Source organism: Lissotriton vulgaris, chromosome 1_2, assembly GCF_964263255.1.
Source record: "Lissotriton vulgaris chromosome 1_2, aLisVul1.2, whole genome shotgun sequence".
NCBI lineage: Eukaryota > Metazoa > Chordata > Amphibia > Caudata > Salamandridae > Lissotriton > Lissotriton vulgaris.
The window spans coordinates 101,680,324-101,703,282 of NC_141686.1; the positions used below are offsets into that span (position 1 = coordinate 101,680,324).

The window sequence follows — 22,959 nt, forward strand, 5'->3', positions numbered from 1 at the left end:
TAGGAAATAGCAGGAATTTTTTTTTGGGTTGATTTGTGCTTTTAGGAAGGTGCTTGATATCCGAATCTGGGTGATGTGTAGGTAGTGATGTGCAGGCAGTGTTTGAGGTGTTGGATGTCTGAAGCAGAAGAGACTTTCAAGCCGAGTTGGGTATTCCCAGTATATTGATGAATCTTGGTGCTCTTACAGGTAAGCAGCAAAATAGTGAGTAGCTAATTTGCTGATTTTTCTCCTGCAGTGGTGACACGTTATTCTGGGTCTGTGTACTGATACGCTCAGGGACTTGGATCTGTATGTAAATCTTCATTTGTATCTATTGACATACTTAGGACATCTGTTGTCCAGGATCACTTGAGACATTCTGTTTGTCCATGTTACTTTTGGTTAAGTTGCTTCGATTTTGTCTGGAGGAAGACGTGTTCAAATTACTGTAAGGGGTCTAAATGTCGACTTGTCAGTCTTAACCATTTATGCCTATGATGCCGAACGTCTGGAAATCCTGGAAGATTGATTCGATTGGATTCCAATTTGAATTTGTGTTCTGGCACACAGTAATTGTTGTTTTGCCAACTCACTTCTTCTTCACTTGCACTGCCCGTCACAAGTATCTGTTCTTGGAATTGTCATTACACTGTATATACATATATAAGATATGAAAAAGATTACATTGCTAATATCATACATTTGTGGCACATTGGTTGTGGTAGCAGGGCAATGAGTAAGATAGCTCCTGCAGAATAACACAATGTTTCTTTTGACTGATTCCTTATAGAGCAGTGTTTTGTCTGTATGTTATCTGTGGTTAAAGAACTAAGTGATTTTATGTAGAGGTTGAGGATGAAAGGTGACTGTATGGAGCTCTGGCGGGCATCACAGGCGAAAAGGATCTTTTGGGACCCCGAGGTGCCCATGTAAACGAACAAGTGTCTGTTGAAAAACGTAGTGGTTAGCACTATGTTACAGATATGTTTTTGTATTTGCACGTGCCTCTAAAATGCCTCTTTATTTTTGCCTTAACACCTCCTATTTTGTAGATATTCCATGTCTTCCAACCACTCTCCGTTGCCTCTCTCACATTTACAAAAAAACATATACCTCGGTGTGTAAAGACCTCTGCATGTAAGAGTTAGGGCAGGCACATAGTGGTAATCTTCACCAACGTGATAGTGAACAGGATTAGTATTGCTAGAGTACTACTTTACATACTCTAAAATGCTTTAGTGAAAAACAAAAAGAAGTAGATAAATGTAAATGTAAATGTGCTGGACTTGTAAAGCGCACAGCTGCCCGTAAGCGTCCCGGCGCTTGCTTAGGGAACCCGTCCTGGTATTCCCCTGTGATAAATTTCAAAAGCACCTGACCAATCTCTAAGTACCATACATCTAAATACAGGTTTTAAAAATTGCACTCTAAAATTATACCATCTTTGGCATTATAAATACACTTAGTGTAAATCCTTGTAACCACCTACAACATTTAAACACACTGAAATGAACTCTTATTTATGAAATACCCAATTGTTAAAAATATCCAAATTCCCTAAAATACATTGCCATAAACTGTCCACTAATCTGGGAATTTTGTTTAAATGCCAGATATTTGTGAATTCTAACAAATAGACCACCGTAGCTGTTTAATATTAAAAGGTTGACTAGCTATTTCATGACTTCTTTTCTGGAGTTTATATATTTGTATTTTTCTAGTTATATGAGAAAATCTAATAGTAACAAAGCTTTAACTCACTAGACAATGTAATAACTTTTTGGTATATTTCACCCTTTCTAAAAAAACAATCACTTTTAATAAGTTTCATATGCAAAACCTTGTTAATGCTAGTCTATACTTCATAAACTTTGAAACACAATTCGAAAGAAAGAACTTCTCATATTAGAGGGTATGCCAATCTTTGCTCTAATACCCACTAGTGGAGTTACTGGGAGGAATCTCAGTGCTGTATGCTTTCTCAGAGTAAGCAAATACATAAGCCCTATGAAGTAAATTTGGCATTACATTGACTAAATGGACTGCATGACAGTATTATAGAGCCATATTTTGGATTCTGTTTCAGTGACGCTGTCATATAGTTATACTTTGCCTATATGCTGTGTTAAGTTAGCATGAGCTTATTAGAAGTTTAAACGCCATTTTACCTTTCTGCTGCTTCTGCACACGACACATATCTGTTGCTTTAGCTTTGAGCCTAGTAGAATGTTTTGATTCACACGAGAATAATATGTTGTTACTCTGATATCAGCCTTGCTTGGTGAGCTGTGTCTGTACAGTGAGTGCTGAAACCTTCAAGGATATCTCAACACAGTGGTTGTTGTGAGGTATGATCTTCGCACGTTCCTTGACATAACATACATGCAGCCAAATTCTGGCTTTAGGCGCGTTTTATATGGCTTTGCACAGAGCATACACACACACTTGATGGTGCTTCGCATGCAGAGAGCCGGTGGAAGATGATGTGATCCCTTACCACTAGGATCTGAGGTATGGGCCCGCCCTGCTAAAACCCAAAGATACCTTCTTAGATATAAAATAATATACTAGCTAGGGAGGGTGAGAATATGGTGTTAGTGAATCCTATTCTTTTTAGCATTTTATCATTCTTTCACCTTTTGTGTTCTATGGACTAGTGACTATGCTGATTACTTTGTTTCTTATAATATGTTTGCTTGTATTAGCTAAGATAGTGTGCTTGAGAACACTGCATTAGTAAATAAACATTTCAAATGTGCACGCGTGCTCATTTACTCCTTGTTCTGGATTGAAATCATTGTATAACGAAAGAGTGTTCATGTGTTCCACGTTACCTGAGGTGTACTAAGTCCATGTTCTGGTTTGTCTAAGCATTGGGAGTTTGTAATGACCAATGAGACACTGTAGCTAGTGTGGTAGGGGATTTTGGGTACTAAGGTGAGTTTTGGTACACCCTAATTCACCGAGGTTCCAAGTCTCTATGCACAGTTCTGTAGGAGAACGGAATCCCTGCGACAACGCTTTGAGATAGGCTAGCACTCTAAAAATAAATAATAAATGAAAAATGAATTAACACATTTTGTAGTATATTGTGTAGCACTATAATAGCACTATTAAAGTACTCCAAAGTTATTTACCATACTACAAGTCTAAATCACTACATCCACCTCTCCTATCTTTCTTATGGGGAGATCCTCAAACGTACATTTATGATTTAGTACTAAATGTGGGTGGACCAGGTGCATACTTACTACAAAATAAGCAGGAGTTGGGGGACGAGTCAGGAGCTTTTAAGGGAGAGTTAAGAATGAGATTTAGGGAGGGTCAGAGAACCACCCACAAAAGAGTAAGCCTTTCTCATGCACAGATGACACTTAAAATGTACAATAGACAAAAAGGACCCCAAACAGTAGTAAACGTACTCAAGCTGGAGTAAGTCCAACACCACACATGGCCACCACTCTTAATTGCTCCCTCCCATATCTCTGCCACCTGACGTATCAAAAAAGGCGTATTGGCGGGGGGACCTGAGACCCACGCATCATTAGGCCTGGGAGTTCAGTGTCTGTGTGTAAACCTTTCAGGAGGGACTTCTCCTAGGTGTCTTCCAGGTTGAGCCAGTGAATGGCACGTTGGAGGTAGGCTGCATAGTACAACTCCAAGTCAGGGACCTCTAAACTTGGAGAGCCCCACCTGCCTCTGCTTATTATCCCACAGATGTTCAACAATAAGGCTATCAATCGTTCTAAAATACTACAGAGGGATCCCCCTGGAGTACATAGAAACATCTAGGGAGCACTATCATTTTCACAAGTGCAACCCTGCCAACATTGAGCTCCAAAAATTACCCCAAAGTGGACGGCAGGCGGATCCCCAGTTAACGAACGTCGCTCCGTTCCCAAGGGTACCCTACCGGAGGGTCCGCAAGTGGCGCTCCAGTCAAGGACCCCAGAGGGTATAACTTGGATTTCGCCGAGTTCAACGTGGAGTCCGGAAACCTCTCCATATGCTTGCATTACACGTAAGGGTATGGGTACTAAGTAAGTTGGGTGTCTGAGGTACACCAAGGCGTCATACGCACAGAGGGGACTATTTAAGTTAAATGCATTTATATTTCTAATGTTAAACCCATTTTTAAATTTACCAATTTATGTAAGATTCTTTTTATATAACTCAATGAATGTTTTATTTTGTATTAAGTTTAAAGTACATATTTAACATTAATTTATATTAATATTTAATGTAAAATATATTTAATTTTTGTTTACAAATTTAATCGTTTTAAAAATTTTCCCTGCATTTTACCAAAAGAAGATCTATACTTTTATATATTTATTATAAATCTAGTACAAAGAAAATGCTGCAGCATTATTAACTGTTTTTGTTTTAGAGAACTTTATTAAAGTTTCACAATGAACATAACATGGCTTTCCTTGAAGCCATAACCCAGCCCCACTCATTACTTGAGAAAAGAAGCATGATTGTTCTACTTTTGATGTAACTGCAAGATAAGAACATCCCACTGTATAGTACATGAAATCATCTTGTTCAATTGGAACACCATCTGTCCCCAAGTTCTACAGGGTCCACAAGTCCCCTCTCTCTCTGTGCCTAAGGTTTGGCGGATTCATCAGGCAGACCATATCTTAACCATCTTGAACAGGCAATCCTTGGACTCATAGCCAGACAGTTCCAAAAGCAAACAGTGGTCTTGTCCCTTTTCCACCTTTCCAAGGATGTGCTAGATGCTTTTCCACAATCCCTGGGGGTATCTCTCTTAGTCACCTACAGACCAATATGGAGGAAATTCTGCTTATATCAGTGTGAGTCACGATCTTCAGTGATATAAGGTAATGTGAGCTTGGTTTTAGAGCCTAGCGGACTGCACAGCACATACCCTAGCGTTCTCAACACTCCATGCTACAAGTACTGGAGCACCGGACAGGACCATAAAGTATGAAGAAAAGCATTCTCTGCATCCCCTCATCTGAGGCTGGCCTGGGAAGTGATTCTGCCATATCCCCAAGCCTGTAGGGAGTGATGTATACTCTGTGCAATTTCCGTAGTTGAATCATTGTTGATTGTGCAGCAATGGCAACGACTTAGAAGGCCATCCTGGCATCTCGCCATTGTCTTTGAGGAAACCAATATTTTTTTCCCATGCCACCCTCAGGTTATCAAAAGTAGCAGGTGAATTATTTGCAATTATACAATATGTCAGGGAGATTTGTTTATGTCTTATCTGACCCAGTAGTCAGGCTTCTGAAGGATTATGGTCAGGGAGCTCAGTCAAGCTTTTAATGCATAGATGAACAGCATGCCTAACCTGGAGATAGCAAAATAATTGACTGCTGTGTATATTAAAGGAAGCGTGCAATTGTGCAAAGGAAACCACATGAGTCCCCTCCATTACCTACCCCAGCACAGAGATGGCAATCATGTCGCACACCCGAAACCCCTCCAGGTTTATAGTGTCTCCAAGCATAGTGCCCATTCACAGCCTAGTCCCCGTGGTGTGTTGCAGACCAGGGGCACATCGCCATGGTGGGGGTAGGCGACCACGGGGTCGGGCCCCATATACATAATGAATTAAATATGTTGTGCCCATGGCCCACCTCTCTAAAGCAAAGGCTGAGTTAGATTGTGGGGAGAGTGTAGCCATTAAATGATCACTGAGAGGTGTGCCGCTCTGTAGTATAGTCATAGGGTGCTTTATAAATTTGCCCATGCTTATGGCTGTTCTTGGTGTTTTACCACCCCGCCCCCCCTTCCCCCCACCCTCCCAGGAAAAGTCTGTATTACCGACTCCATACAGTTAAAGAAAGCATGGCAGATCTTATACCAATATTTTTGCTGCTGATATAGGGGCCACAGTAGCAATACCATGTTGATGATGGTAGCTCTGCCCATAAGAGATAAAAAGAGGTGGTACCAGAATGTGGTGTCAGCTTGCAGGTATTTTGATGTACATTATTAAGTGCAAAAAGAACAAATAATCTACAGAATGCAGAACAATGTCATACATTCACCCGAGTACAGACATCTGGGTCTAAATCCGTCGTTTTTTGCTCACCATGCCATTCCAGTTTGAAACCAGCCATATGCAAATCAGCCTTGACCCCGTGCCCAATGGGAACAGTCCAGCCCGAACTGCCAGGCCAGTTCCTCCATGGACTGGAAACAATCATCCTAGGACTGGTTTCGCGGTTTCATGCCTCATCAGCCAGGATAGCTTGACTCCAGTGGCATGGAGAGCACAGGACCCACGTCTGGGCATACCCGTCCCACTCGGGGTGACAAATGCAAAAAGAACAATTGATGGACAGAATGCAGAACAATGTCATACATTCACCCCAGTACTGAAATCTGGGCCTAAATCCATCGTTTTTGTGCTCACCATGTATTCCAGTTTGAACCCAGCCGTATGCAAATCCGTCTTGACCCTGTGCCCAATGTGAACAGTCCAGCCCAAACTGCCAGGCAAGGTCCTCCCTGGACCGGAAACAAGCATCCTGGGACCGGTTATAGGGTATGTCACCCTTCATCTGCCAGAATCTTAAGTTCCCAAGCCCTAGCTTCATCTCCATAAAAAAAAAACAGATATGTAAAGCCATCTTGCAACAGCGTCATCAATAAAACCCAGTCAAGGAAATTTGACCTGTTCTGATTGGGTAGACCACCAGTGTGGGCCTATTGATAGCAAGGCCCAAAAACCCCCAAAATGTTTGCAGTATCTGAAGGGCTTGGGTCCCCGATTCCAGTGAAGAAATATGAAAAGGTGATCCGTGTAAAGCAATACTGTGTTTGAGCTTCCCATACACACGCAAAGGTTCTACAGAAGAGCCTCCCCGCAAGCGGTACAATGGCTAGTGCAAAGAGCAAGGACGAGATGGGTGGTGCTGTCTTGTCCCCCCACCCCCACAGAAAATTCCTCCTAGAGCTTTGTGCTAAGTGGGACTCTGGCTCTCAGATCGCTGTGAAGTAGGTGGACATAGCATATAAAGACATTCCTGAGGTTGGTCTTTTGGAGGATGGTAAATAGATAGCCCCCGGCCAACGAATCAAATACCTTTTCAAAATAGACCATGAGATGTACCAGGGGATCCTGAAGCCTACGGGCTAGGGCCAATGGATTGAGCAGTCTGCAAATATTATTTTGAGTGAATCGTCCTGGTATCACCCCATCAGCCTTTGTGGTCCAACAATCGAATCACCGTTAATAGGTGGGTCACCATAACCTTAGCTATCAGTTTCACTTTTGCATTAACAAGAGAGGTAGGTCGAAATGATCCTCACCTCTCCAGGAGGGGCCCAGTGTTTGGAGATCATTATTATGTTAGCGAGTCGCAAATAGCATGGTAGACTGCTGCACTATAGCTCTACATTCTTGCCTGTGGCGGCGAATCCCCACATTTTCATAAACCATGTGCCATTACCATCCAACTACCCCGCAAATGCAAAGCAAAATTTAATAAATTCAAAGCCCTAGCTTCAGGAATCAGAGACAGGTCAGGAAATGAGGGACAGCCTGTGCAGACCTCAGTACTGGGGGATACTTGGACTATCCTGCTGGCATTCAATCTTCTCGCTCTGCACTCAAATCTAAAATTACAACCTGTTACTCCTTCAGTGTTACCCCTACTGGGAAATAACACCAAAGTTTCACCAGCGAACACTCTGCTATAACTCACACTCTACTTTTATACAAAATAGTCCCTAGTTTAATACTGCCAGCCCTACGTAGCTTCTCAGTATTATTCCAACAGACGAGTACCCTCACTGCAGTGTTGCTTCTGTCACCAGCCGCTATTCATTTTTCCAGGTCCAGACAACATAAAACATGAAGCTAACTCTTTTTGTTAAACATAATTCAATAATCAATATTCATCACCAAACTTTTCAATAATAACCATAGCTCTGCTACCAGAAAACTGATCCTGCGATGTACCAACAACAGATACTCCACTACCATATACTCACCTGGGTCCATAAACACACACAGTTGAGTAAACCGCTGGAGTCAAAGTTTATATATCATTTCTATCATTTCAGGACTAGTTATTTGGTACCTTTATTCACCTCAAACTAACCCTTTCACTGATCAAAAAGTGCTTTCCTCTGGTCAATGGACCATTGAACTAGTTGATGGTGAAAAATAACATAAACTAACTGTTCCTCATTTAATGTAAATAACCACAGACTCAGGAAGGTTTAAAATCTTTATCCAAATTTCATACGCATGTGAACCATCTCAAATACACAGTGCAATCACCATCATTTTAGGAGAGAAAATTCAATGAATTAATCATCAAACATTTACTTTGGATTCATGCAATGATCAACGCACAGAAAGGGAGAGGACAGAGAGAAAAGAGCATCTGCAAATAGCATGATAATATAATTACCAGGAATGGTGAGAAGACTAACCATCTGGCCAAAGGTCTGGTAAGGGTCCCCCGGGATAGATTAGGTGATAAAGACTTCAGGACAGGAATCAGGACAGGATAGATGACCTCTCTAGAATACCGATGACTGTGTCACACCCCTTTCTGACACTCTCTTCCTCCTCAAGATTCTTCCGCAATCTTCTTATCAAACTCAATTAAATTAGGATAGAACGTTCTGCATTCGGCTTTTCATCAGCATCTCACAGCATCTCTCGCAGCATCAGCATCTCCCGCAACAACGACAGCATCCCAAAATCTCTCTCACTAACTAACTAAGGCTACCTCAATTATACCTTTCGTTCTTCATGTTCCACCCCCTAAAGTTTCAATATTGTAAAAATATGAGATCTAATTGGTCATGCAAGGGGGAAGCTCTATCACACCATGCTTACATGTCATCTAAATCAGCTTGACCATTGTTCACAAACCCATCCGCTTAATTTTTATTCATAATTTTCACACCCGAATTCACATTTTATTTGCAACATTATTTTAACAGTCTGAAAACAAGTCCACATTGTTGAACCTTTCACCATCCGTTTCCAGGGTATAATACTTTGCAACCTTGGCTCCCATTCAACATCTATGTCATCTTTTGGGTTAACTTCCAGTGGACATGCGCAGTCCTCCTTTTACTCAGCTTACTTCAGTTATACATGAGAGGCCCAAATACGCACTAGTGATAAAGTCAAAAGACCGATGTTATTTTCACAAATAAAATGGTCGCACTGTATACCACCCACCTCTACTCTGTCCCAGTTTAATATATTAGACTTATCCCCGTATTAGCTTTAGTAAAAAACACTTGATCTGTTCAAACAAGCTGATGCCATGCACGCGAGTCTTAAAAACTACATTTTAGTGTCTTCTGCTCATGCGCAAGAATTTCCCTCCAAGCGATGGCTCATCATACTGCGTATATTCAGTTGTCGCATGCGCAGTAAAGATTTCCCTGTTTAGAGCGGGATTAGTCCTTTGTTCATGTTATTCTCGTTAGTAAAAACATAAGCAAGCTTCACTAACCCGTGTATTCCTGTGGTGCGCGGTCGTTTTACACAAAACAATTATAACTTGTTAGTTAGTTAAAGGGGCAGATTGCTCCGAGCAAGTCTCTCTTCTACGAGTCCTTGCTCCATCAATAGGGTGTACCATGCTGGACACACAAGAGTATCCAAGGAAGTCGTAGTCCTCCTTCATGGAGCGTTACATTAGAAAGACTTTGGGATGTGATACTAGGGCTGCCCGAGGGAATAACCATCATAGACTTGATGGACTCAAGGGGCTCCAGGGTTCTAGCAGTGGACTTAGAGGGAAAATAAGGAGTTGGATCGACAGCCTGGGGCTCTGTGACACCTGGAGGATATTGAACCCTCATGACTGGTCATATGCCCATTTGTCATCCGCACACAAACGTTTTCCTGCATTGACCTATTGCTACTGCCTGCTGCCAACTTGGTCTGAACATCGGGCTCCCTTATTCCACCCTGAGGCATCTCTGACCACGCCTCGGTTATACTCCATTTTGGCTCTCTAGGTGAAGTACCTTGCCTGATATGGAGATCCAGCGCATGGTGCCTAACACATACACAGTTCACACAGCTTCTTGCTCAGGAAATCAAACATTACGTGAAGCTCAATAAATACTCGGTAACCTCACGGAGCACTCGGTGGGCTGCCGATAAAGCCACATTGCGAAGTATATCTAGATCATATTTAAAGGCCAGTGAGAAGAAGAAATATCAACAAATAAAGGAACTAGAGGCCAGCATTATTACCCTAAAGCAAGCTAGCTGAGTATATCCTACTGAACAGGTGCAGCATTACCTAGCCATTGCAAAGATGTCACTCGATGAGGCCCGCCAACGGTAGATGGCCTCAGTGAGGATGGTGTATAAATGGGGTGACAATGCAGGTAAATTATTATAATGGCTAGGGACAAAATGCACAGCCTTGTGTATGATTGCATTCATAATAAATGACAGAGGGGAGAAGCTGTCTACAGTATCATATATTGCGGCTGCATTTGTAACATTCGGCACCTCATTGTATTTGCCACGCAAGCGATCCTCGTGGGAAGTATCTACATCACTTATCAAAGGTCTCCCTCCACCACAAATATACTCAAACGACAGACAGAGGCTTGAGCAACCTCTGATGCCAGAGGGAATCAGACTTGCTCCTAAAGTTATGAACTCCATTAAAACTCCAGACCTGAATGGATACCCTGTAGAATACTGTCGCACTTTATGTAGATTCTGATACCTCCCCTTGTAGTTATATACCAAGAGATTATTCCTAATGGCCACTTTTCCCTGGTTAAAGACCCAACAGACATTGTACCGTTATATAAATCGGGCCAAGCCCCCAAGATTTGTGCATATTATCGACCAATCTCTCATCAGCACAGATCTCAAGACTTACGCTAAGGTCCTGGCTAACACACTAGTACAACTGCTGCTACACCTGGTCCACCCAGCCCAGTGTGGGCTTAAGCCACACCATAGCACCAGATACTGTATCAGCAAAGTCCATGTAGCACTGGCACTCCTCTCCGACCTGCATGATCCTACTGCCTTAATGCTTATTGATTTAGAAAAGGTCTTTGACTCGGTTGACTGGCCTGTTATGGAGGGAGTACTATCAAAAATGGCTTTGGACCCAGGTTCTGGTCGTATGTCGGGTCCCGTATTCACACCCACATGCAAAAGTCATGGTCAGTGCTACCTTTCAGCTCTGTTCTCAATTGGCCAGGGCACTAAACAGGGTTGTTCATTGCCCCCACTTTTTTTGCTTTTTCCATATAGCCCTTCGTGGTTTGGGTCAGTTGTGATGCTGCGATCTGAGTATTTATCTGTGAACTTGTGATGGAGGACCACATAGCTCTTTATGCAGACGATATCCTCCTATTTTTCTCCTAGCTCTCCTTCAACAGGCCTGGCCTGTTTCATATACTTATTCGTTATGGGGAGGCATCTGTCCTTCTGGATAACTGGTCTAAATTCCTCCTGGTCCCCCGTCAGGGTGGCAATAGTGTTGTGGATTGGTAACCACAGCTGCAAACTTAACTTAGGGGTGTTCACAGCCCTAGAACCTAACCTAGCCTGGAATTTAAATTTGGACTGTTTAATGATTAAACTGACAACACCTCTTGCTACATGGCTACACTTCCTCTTAACGTGCTTAGCAGAATAGCACAAGTAAAAATTATAATACTACCCTGAATACTCTACACCATCCAGAACTTTCCCTTGCCAATACCCGGTCTTGGTTCCGAAAATTGTTTACTAAAATGTGTTTTGGAAATGTGTCTATCACTATACGATAGTCGGGATGGGTATGTCAGATATTCTCCTGTCTTATTGGGCCTCACAGCTTCTGATAGTGAACAATTGGATGAGTGGCAGATAGCAGGACCCTGCTTTTCGTCTAGAAGTTTCACAGGTGGGAAAAGACAATATATACAGTCAAATTACAGAAACCCTATCCCTCAATCCCTTCCAGATGTCACTAAGGTTGTTTTCGGGTCGTGGGGAGCTGAACTGAAATGGGTTGGCTGGGAATCATCATCATCACCCTTGAGACTCCGATGGAAAGACAACTGGCTGTACCACACGGCAGCGCATAAAAGCTTCGAGAAATAGGCATTTATGTGTCTCTCTGCTGTGGGGGATGTTTGGAAGGGCTTGGATTTAAAATTCTTCTATGACCTCCAATCCGAGTATTCTTCACACAAATCCTAATTCTATCACTACTTACAACTACGGCATGCTCTTCAATCAGGAGAGCTTTGATGAAGCTGCAGAGGAATCCACTTGAAGCAAGGATCCTTATGGATCCCATGGGTCAGGGAGGTATCTTCCTGATTGACAAAACGCTTGCCATTAATTCTCCAGCTCCTCTTACAACGCTTCGGTCACGTTGGGAAGTGTGGTTGGGACCCCTTGATGAATCAGATGTAAGAAATCCCTGCAAGTCTTCCAGAGTTCTGGTGATAATCAGCTTCAGACTCTGACATACAATTTAAATACCTCCACATGGCCAATGCTACACCTATTAGGGGATGGCAGGCGAACAAGCTGGCTGCACAGACCTCTAATCTAGGCCAGGGTATAGGAGACCTTTTTTTAATATAGTGTGGGAGTGTCCTCTCATTATGAAGTATTAGTAGAAAGTGGTGCTACGCGGCCCAGGTAATTGGAGAACTGGTGGAACCATCCCCAAGAATTGCCTTAATGGACATTGTGGAGGACTTTGGTAAATTAAAGGGATACCCTACCCTTGTGGGTTTTGGGACAGTAATCGCCAAAAGAGACAATGCCAAACATTGGATTTCTTCCTCCCTCAAACCCTGGCGAGCTGGTGAACAGCAATGGACTGGTGCGTCAAACTAGAGGAACCTATCTACATCTGGAGAGGTTGTCCCCAGAAGCATAATAAGGTGCGGAAGACATGGTAGCCATATTATGGTGTAGGCTAATGTATAAATTGATTCTTTTCAGTTGTCTTATGGATGTGATGCTCATTTCTTATACTGGCAGATTTTCGATCGTGCTTTTACAACTTAATTAAAAATTAGTAATAAAATAACAGTATCTCTAGGGCACTGAATTCAAAATTCGAATAGGCTATAAGCCTTTGGTAGATGTGTTTTTCACCAAAGATGTGGGGAATTTCACCTCCCGAGGATCTCCAAATGGCAGTGTAGGTTACAGGAGGTGTGTTGCCCGGTATGGTACATTCCGCGAGCTAGGAACATCATGGATTGATTTTCAAGGTTACCTTTGGTGTCTGAGGATTTTGGTAAGAGAGAACATGAAAGTGATTAAGTTGTTAGTGTTCTATGCAACATTATAAAAGGTAAAATAACTAGGGTGAGTGACCGGAGGCATCGGAAGGGAATAAAAACATTATTAAAGGTAACATCACTGAGGGCAAGAGTCTGGAGGCATCTGAAGATATGAGACTCTTAAAAAGATGTGTAGCTTGTGAACAAAGGGTAGGCAGCCAGCTGTTCAGATGTTCATGGTAAAGCGTATTACCACATTTCTTCTGAATTGTCTGTTGTAAGAGGTTTCCCATGAAGACTAGATACCCTGGTTGTATAGATTTCTTTATGGAGTAAGATAGTAGAATTGGTGTAAGACAACCACATTGATATGAGTGCAGTTAAGGGGAGACTTATTTTGGTGGCCAGGTCAAGGCAAATCTGGTGCTCAATACACCAAGCAGTAAATGTCGTGTGGTTAGTGATAAGTCGCAGGTTACTGTTCCGAGTCCTATGGAATCAGTAGCTGTACTAGAGTAAACCTGCTCTAAACTTGGTATTAATAGCATTGGTTCTCTGAATATCTTGAAAGGAGGAACCAAGTATGGGATAGTGACCATTGATTATTACTCCCGTTCGCCAGAAGTTTATTTTGCCAGTTTTGTCACTAGCTGCATGATTAGAGAATTCCTGGACGTTTAATTGACCATGAAGGTGTGCCAGCTGTAATTGTTATGGACAATGGTCCGCAGTTCTTATCATGTGACTGTCAGAGTTCTTCAGAAGCTTAGACAACAAGCATATTACCACTCCCATACATCACCCACAGAAGCAGTGGGATAGTGGAACATTGTAACAGAGTCATAAAAGACAACATTTAATTGTATATGTCAAGTGGGTTGGATTGGACTTGTGAGCTGAATAGTCTATGTGGGTCGTTCGCACCATTCTTAATGCTGACACCCTTTTTAGGTCTCGCGCCTGCTGTCGCAAAGCGAGTCTATTGCAATCGTTTCAGTCCTTTCAGCTTTCAAGGACTACCCAGAGGAGACAAGAGACTGGCACGTGCACGCAGCCTGCCGGAATCGGATCAGGTCGCGCGTGTGAACACGCGCTCCGATTCCGGCAGGCTGTTCACGACACATGCACACGCAGGCAGGCACACACGCAGGCACACACAACACACACAGACACACGCACACACACAACACACACACAGACAGACGCACGCACACACACACACACACACACAGATGCACACACACACACGCGTGCACATCCCCCCCCCACCCCCCGGGCTCTTTCAGCGTGTTCCGTGTCTCTGTCTCTCGTCAGCCAGTGGGTCAGTCTCGATCTCCCTCCGCAGCGCTGGTCTTCACCCGGGCCCCCTCCTGGGACCCGGGACTTCAGATGCCGCACTCCGCTTTGGCGCCGGGGCTCGGAGCGCCAATGCGCGGGTAGCCCCCGCCCTCTCACTCTCAGCCCGGGCTGCTTTCGGTTTCGTAGGTGAGTGATGTCATTGCTTTATTCTTAAAACTGAAGGGTGCATACGAAGACTGATCTGCTGTCTGCCTCTCTGGATTCCTACTCCCACAACGTTGTTATGCAGTTTTATATAAAGTGAACTACTGGAGCGATTTACATGAGCCCCAAATTACATTACACAAGGTCAGAATTTTGTTTAACGTACAGTGTGTTTACGTGATTTGCTCCAAATCACCAGGTGATGAGCAGACGCCGACACAAACCTGGGCTTCTAGTTCCAAAGTCTGCAGCTCTCTACCCCAACATCGTTCTGCCTGCAATACAAACGCACAGTGCTTGTTCTTCGAGCAGGAGTCTGCCTACCACTTACTGCATGTGACACGCTGCAGCAGTTCACATAGGGCGCGTGCCTTTTATGAGACAGCAGTATCATAAGAAAAAAAATGGTGCCTCATGCAAGTGACGCTGCTTAGTTAATCTCAACACTATTGATGTGATGTATGTGCACTAACTGTGCTGTCATCGGTTTCGCTTTTGGCAGGCGCAAGTAGGAGGAGAGGTCATAAATGTTGCAGTAATTAACTCATTGCCAGAGGCAGCTTGGTCTTTGAATTAACATCTGCATTTGTGAAGAAATGTTGCTTTGTTGAGGCTTCCCATTTTCCAATTTCGAGACACATGCAGCTGTATTATTTCCAACAAGGTATCCTTTACAATGGCACCATTTTGTCTGATCCATGCATTCAGACATGGCTCTCATGGCAGACAAGGAGCCCAATGTCATGTGTGTCACTTTGCATGCTGTGAATTCTGAACCCCATACTTTTAATTTTCAAAAGGGAAACTACAAGCCCCAGAATGCAACATGCCTTTTGCTGAAGATACAGAACTGGTTGAAGTTGTCACACATGCCACGAGGGCATCTAGCAATTGCGCTTGTTCTTAATTTTATTTCCCTGAGATGCCGCTCTGTTAGTCACTGCTTCTCATATGTTCACGGTTCCCCTTTCTGCTGTCAGTCGCTGGCTCCATCACACCCCCTCTCCGACGCCCACGCAAGTTCTTGTTTTTTAATTGCGGCGCCGTCTTCTCCGCAGAAATCTACATTTCTTGTCCAAAGCCTTCACCCGTACCCTGGATGGTGACCTCCTGATGGCCGGAGGAGCTTCGAGGCAGGCTGGGCTTGGAGTGGCTTCAGGTCACCCACAGCCGAAGGGGGTGACATCTCTTTTCTTGGCAAGAGAACTTCGCCGTACTTTGAACGGGACATTCTGGTGGCCCCAGCCCCTCCGGCGGCTCTGAGTCTGAGGCATACGAGTGACGTCAGCAGAGCAGTGTGCGAACAGGGATTAACACGGATGGATTCTGAGAGGTTAGAGGGGTTGGGGGAGTGAGTGCGAAGCAGGTGGGGGTTAGTGCGAACAGGGATTAACACGGATGGATTCTGAGAGGTTAGAGGGGTTGGGGGAGTGAGTGCGAAGCAGGTGGGGGTTAGTGCGAACAGGGATTAACACGGATGGATTCTGAGAGGTTAGAGGGGTTGGGGGAGTGAGTGCGAAGCAGGTGGGGGTTAGTGCGAACAGGGATTAACACGGATGGATTCTGAGAGGTTAGAGGGGTTGGGGGAGTGAGTGCGAAGCAGGTGGGGGTTAGTGCGAACAGGGATTAACACGGATGGATTCTGAGAGGTTAGAGGGGTTGGGGGAGTGAGTGTTGTTCTGTTGACAGCACACCGTTGAAGAGGCCTCGAAGAAGGAGTAATTAGCCAAAGTTCCTCTGTTTCTTTCACATTTGCTTGTCCTGTAATGGCAGCAAGTTTATTCAGGTGGGTGTTTTGGATTTCTTTAAGTGTGTTTATGTTTGATTATATCTGACCTTGTAAGCAACAGAGGCTTAGGGTACATTATATGTTTCAGTGTTTGCAGAAGAATACACGCATTGGCTTCATCCCCATGGAAAAATACACAACGTTTGTCCGATAAATGCTTCAAGACGTGTGAAAAATATGAAACCCCCAAATGACTGACGGGACATATATTTTACATGTTCCTCACCATTCAATAAAACAAAAATGACATCTAGTTTCACAATGTTCTGAAAGCTTGTGAATAAAGTTTGTTTTACAGTTTATTATAGGAATTTAACACTTCCAGCAGTGCGAAAAAGGCAATCAAAATAGCGTCCTTAATAATTGCCAGTCATGCTTTTCTAACACAGAGGGACTTCCTTACGTCGATGCGTCATAGAATTCAAATTCATCCAGCGAATGCCTCATTACATTTTCTCTGTAGACTCCCTAGATGAATATTACCCAATCGTCCACTTGGTAGGCTAAACTCTGCATTTTAAACATTACTTTGCAGGTGCGTAACAGTGCGAGGAGGACGGGGAGGGAGCAAGGAGTGCGCTGGGACTCGGGGAGGGAAGCCCCACCGGAGGGTGGGCCATCGAAGCATCTGCGGGGCTCGGACAGAAGGACCGTCCGGAGGGGGCCCAGCCATGGTGGACCGGCCAGGGGGCGGCTGCCTCTCCCTGCTTAAGACCCTCGGCGTCCTGTTCTGGGTGAGGTGCAGCGCCGGCGTGTCTCACAGGGAGGAGGGAAGGATTGTGGGTACTTCCCAGGTGTCACCTGCCCAGCTACCAGCACCTATGTTCACCTATTCTGCCACCCAGCGGCTCACCTACCGCCGACCCTAATGGCCCCACTGCCCTGTTTTCCTCCTGCATCCCGCCCCTCTCACCTGCCCTGCTTACAGCAATCTCCCCTCTCACCTGCCCCGCTTACACGTTGACCCTTTCACCTGCCATGCTTATAACCACCTCCTCTCCCCTGCCTACAATAATCGGCCCCTCTCCACTGCCCTGTTTTGAACCACATCCTTTCACCTGTCCTGCTTACAACAATCGACCCCTCTCGCCAGCCCTGCTTCTAACCACCTTATCTTGCCTGCTCTGCTTATAATCGGCCCCTCTCCTCTGCCCTGCTTACATCCACCCCCCCTTCCCTGTGTACAACAACCGCCCCCTCTCCTCTGCTTCCAACCACCTCATCTCCCCTGCTTCCAACCACCTCCTCTCCCCTGCCTTCAACAATGGACCTCTCTTCGCTACCCTGCTTACAACCACCACCTCTCACTTGCCCTGCTTACAAACGGCACCTCTGCCCTACCCTGCTTACAGCCACCATCTCTCACTTGCCCTGCTTACAAACGGCCCCTCTGCCCTACCCTGCTTGCAACCACCATCTCTCACCTGCCCTGCTTACAAACGGCCCGTCACCTCTGCTGACTTGACACCCACCCCCCTCGGGATGGCGCAGCCCTGCTTCCCAGCCAACGGCTCTTGCGCCTCATCCTCTCGGCATCACTCAGAGGCGCAGCGACCACTGGTGCAGCAGGTGCAGTGGCACCGGGTCCCAAGCGGCGCATTAAACCCTGACAATCGCTCATTTTACTCCCGCCCCAGCAGTCGCAGGGCCCGTTTTCCATGTTTGCACCAGAGCCCGGGGCATAATCTCTACAGTACTTACCTGCACCAATACATTACCAGACTCTCCTCACCTCCAAAGTGGACACCCGTCTCTTAAGCCAGCCAGTGCGCGTCGTGACTCGACGTCACAAGGTGCCAGTGGGTCAAGTAATGCCCTTTGGAGCAGGTAGGGTACCTTTAAAGCTGCACTGAACGAACGAGTACATTAGTTTAAATTAACAAGTGTGCAATTTTAATTTTGCACCCGTGTTTAACACGTACAAAAAAACCTTTAATCTATAGGATAGGTAGAGACAAGTTTTTCACACAAGCTGGCGATGTTTAAAAATCTCACAGACAGTCTCGCCCCACACTCCATCCCTCGCCTCACACTCCATCCCTCGCCCCACACTCCATCCCTCGCCCCACACTCCATCCCTCGCCCCACACTCCATCCCTCGCCCCACACTCCATCCCTCGCCCCACACTCCATCCCTCGCCCCACACTCCATCCCTCGCCCCACACTCCATCCCTCGCCCCACACTCCATCCCTCGCCCCACACTCCATCCCTCGCCCCACACTCCATCCCTCGCCCCACACTCCATCCCTCGCCCCACACTCCATCCCTCGCCCCACACTCCATCCCTCGCCCCACACTCCATCCCTCGCCCCACACTCCATCCCTCGCCCCACACTCCATCCCTCGCCCCACACTCTATCCCTTGCCCCACACGCCATCCCTCACACACCCTCTATCTATCTTTCGGCCTCCCTCTATCTATATTTCGCCCTCCCTCTATCTTTTGCCCTCCCTCTATCTATCTTTTGCCCTCCCTCTATCTCTCTCTCCCCCTCCCTCTATTTCTCTATCCCCCTCCCTCTATCTCTCTCTCGCCCTCCCTCTATCTCTCTCTCGCCCTCCCTCTATCTCTCTCTCGCCCTCCCTCTATCTCTCTCTCGCCCTCCCTCTATCTCTCTCTCGCCCTCCCTCTATCTCTCTTTCGCCCTCCCTCTATCTATCTTTCGCCCTCCCTCTATCTATCTTTCGCCCTTCCTCTATCTATCTATCTATCTATCTATCTATCTATCTATCTATCTATCGCCCTCACTATCTATCCTATCACCACAGCATCACTCGGCACCACCACAGCATCACTCGGCACCACCACAGCATCACTCGGCACCACCACAGCATCACTCAGGGGCACCACAACATCACTATGCGCTACCAAACTGCTTACAAGTACAACAGTAATTTGCAATATTATTATAATATAATATTATTGCCAACATTGCTTAATATTTTGCAACAGCTATCATCTTGCAAATCATCTTTATACACCAATACAGACTTTGCTAAAAATTTAATACAACACATTGTCATATACAATGGCAATAACTCAAACTTTAATGCTGCGAGACCTATTGCATTGCAAATGCTTGTTTGTGTTGTTGAGGGTTAGAGTGCCTTGCTCCAACATGAATGGGCTGTTGATTGAAAACAAGGAACCTCTGGTGGTGAAGATGCAGTGCAGTGGGTCTTGATAGGAAACTATCCCTGATAAAGTGCGAGGATGTGCTTGGTTAAAGGTTGCATCTACCAGTGAGTGATATGATGCGGACCAAGCTTCCAGGAGTCTGTCAGAAGGATGTACCATTTCCTTCTCCCAAGAGAGTTGAGCATGTTAAGGATACTGTGGTTAAGTTGGAAGATGGATGTTTCTGCTAAGCAACTGGTTTGTAGAAGGAATGTTCCAGCCGAACAGCTGCTTCGAAGATCAAGGTGTTGTAATGGTTCTAGTTCAGCGGGGAGTCTCGAGGAGGAGGGATCTTCATGAAGAGTTTGTCCAGGAAATATGTTCCACTTTACAAGTTCAACAAATACTTGTTGTAAATTATTTGCAAATAAGTACTTCATTTTTGTAGTGTAGATGTTCTCTAGTGTGATATATCTACCTGTTAGTGTATTGAAGTACGCATGTGTTTAGTTTTATGTTTGTGTTGTTAGGGGGACGATGTTTGAGTCTTGTGGATGAATTTTATCTTACTCCATTTTATTGAACTAGAATGTAAAAGGTTAAATGCTTGTACATGTAATGCTTTGAGATGACCTAGGGTAGGGTCAGTTAAGTAAAGTAGTAAGTAAAAAAGTAACTTTATTTCGATTGAATTTACAATCATAAAAAGTACATTTAAAAGCATATATTTACAACATTATAAAAATTCAATTTGCTCATTGATTACTAAAGAAGGCAGGGCATTATTACTTCGAAACAGTAAAAAGAATCATTCAAGTTCATGTAGACACTAACACTCTATGCACAAGTATAATATCACAGTAATCAATTGCATAAAGATAAAATCTTAGGGAGCGATGGCCAATAATTGGGAATGAGTTTTCAAGCAGGCTTTGAGGTAGCAGGCTACATTTTTGGCAACATACGGGGTGTCTAAGTATTGAAGTGCCAAAAGAGCCGGTCTGCATCTTCTCAATCCTAAATGCCGGAGAAGTGGGACCAGCCATCGTTTCCGGGGGGACTCGTAAAGACTGCAGAAAAAGGTTACATGTAGGGTTGACTGGCGAGTAAGGCCATCACATGGACAGTTTGTTATTTCCCGTGACCAGTCTGAGGGCACAGGCAGTGAGACAAGGCGATAAAATGCATCAAACCGAAATCTAGATAAAACATATCTCTCATATTTTGACAGAAAAAAGGACAAATAAGGTTGAATGCCATAGGAGGATTGAATCATCGTTAAATGTACATTTGACTTTTTACCGAGTTCTGAGCACGAATGTAACTCGCTTAAGTGGGCGGCACATAGGTTTTTCAAAGTTTTTCTAGATATGGCCAGTAAAGATTCAGGGTCAGTAAAATATGCAGGGCAATCCAAATCAGTCAAAAACTTAGAAACATATAACAGCCAAGGAATCTTTTTCCAGTGGGACAAAGTGAGACAGTCAGATATTAGTGACCTAGTTAGATGACATTGCTCCTGGGTCCATATTCGATGCCATAGTAGAATCGGCTGGTATCTAATGATGTCAGTTAGATACTCCCAACCGAGCTCCACATGGGTACCGTAAGTAGGAGCACTACGGGGGAGGGCTAATATATATTTCAGAAAATCATTTTCTATAACTTGAAGCTCATCTGCAGACGCATAGCCCCAAACACCAGCCCCGTATGTAGCCACGCTCATGCATTTAGCTTGGTAGATCTTCAAAATCACAGTAGGGGCGGGCTTGCCCAGTTTCCTAGAGAATGAAGTCAACGCTGATGTTGTGCGTTGGAACTGCAATTTCTTGCTGGATATGGCAGGTTTCCAGGACAGATGTTTATCAATAAGAATACCCAGATAAGGGTAGGTGTTGGCAGTTTCTAACCTGGTCTTCTCTATAAAAAGAGATTTGCATTTTTGGGCTTTCTTGCCAATATTCATAACGAAAGTCTTGGACTTATTGACTTTGAGTCCAAGAGAAAGCATGAATTGGCAGTATTTATCTAGTTGAGTCTGAAGTTGGTTAGGTGTCCTTGCTAGGATGACTGAATCGTCTGCATATAGTAATGCAGGGATTGGGCGGGAGTTTATGCAGGGGAGATCTTTACTATCGGCTAGCATCGCTTGCTCCAGTCCATTAGTATAGATGTTGAATAGGAATGGAGCAAGGACGCAACCCTGCCTTACGCCTTTTGCAATGTTAAAGGATTCAGTAAGCTCCCCTTTGGTGCCGTATCTCACACAAGCTTTTGCATCTGAGTATAGCTCTCGGAGGAAATTCAGCAGTGCAAGATCAATGCCCAAATTACTCAAGATCGCCCATAACTTGGAATGAATTACGCAATCAAATGCGGAACTCAAGTCCACATAGACTAGGTAAAGATTACCACCTTTGGCCCCAGCGTATTTGCCCATAAGCAGAGTCAGGTTTAAGGCCTGTTCCACCGTGCCCAGACCCTCCTGGAACCCAAACTGTAAGTCGGTTAAGATCTTATTCTCTGTGGCCCAGTCCCGTAGTCGCTCCAGAATTAGTCTACCGGCGACCTTGCCCAGAGAATCCAAGAGGGAGATGGGCCTGTAGCAGGCTGGGTTGTCCCGTTCTCCCTTTTTAAATATGGGCAGGAGCACAGAGGTGGACCAAGAATCAATGAGGCCGATCTGAGTAACTGCAGACATGACCTGCGTGACAATTGGAGACCATAGGTCTATGTTACTCACAAATATATCTAAGGGGACCCCGTCAGGACCGGGCGCTTTACCGGTCTTTGAGGAGGTCAGCGCTGCGGTCACCTCCACTAGATCGAAGTGGAGGTCAATAGGGTAGGTGTTGTTACTAGTGACAGCCTCCGCCTCTAGTCTGGGAGCCTCAGTTATCAAGGTGTTGTCCCCGAAGATCTGCGAGTAGTGTGCTACCCATTTATCAGCGGGCACTGCCACGTCGAGATGCTGTATAGCAGTTGCATCAGCTAGGAAAGGGGCCTTAACTGTTCTCCAAAACAGGGTGTAGTCCTTGGTTAGTGTGCTCTGATGTAATTGGGCCCAAAGGTTATTTTTTATTTCCCGTTTACGGGATTATTGTGCCATCTTATAGTTTTTTCTTAGGGAGGCGATTAGAGGCTGGTCCCTGGCCTGATTGTGTAGAGCATTTTTTAATGCACGCTGAGCTTTACGGCAACGGGAGTCAAACCACCCTCTGGAGTCCTTATCATTATCGTGCGTCTTATGTTGGCGTGTAAGCTCTTGTCTAATGACTTGTAAGATTTTAACAAAGCTGGAGAGGATCAACTGGGGGGAAGATGATGTCTCT

General features: G+C 44.8%; 1 protein-coding gene across 4 annotated transcripts in view; it reads left to right on the forward strand.

Annotated features, from left to right (window-relative positions):
- Positions 1-22,959, forward strand: part of LOC147734624 (uncharacterized) — a 104,494-nt gene that overhangs the window by 32,000 nt on the left and 49,535 nt on the right. The window contains exon 1 of one of the 4 annotated variants that reach the window (XM_086952916.1): positions 17,148-17,241. The exons of the other annotated variants lie outside the window; for them this stretch is intronic. The gene's annotated coding sequence lies outside the window, so the exon portion shown is untranslated. Of the gene's footprint in view, positions 1-17,147; positions 17,242-22,959 lie in introns of those variants that run through there. 4 annotated transcript variants of the gene reach the window in all.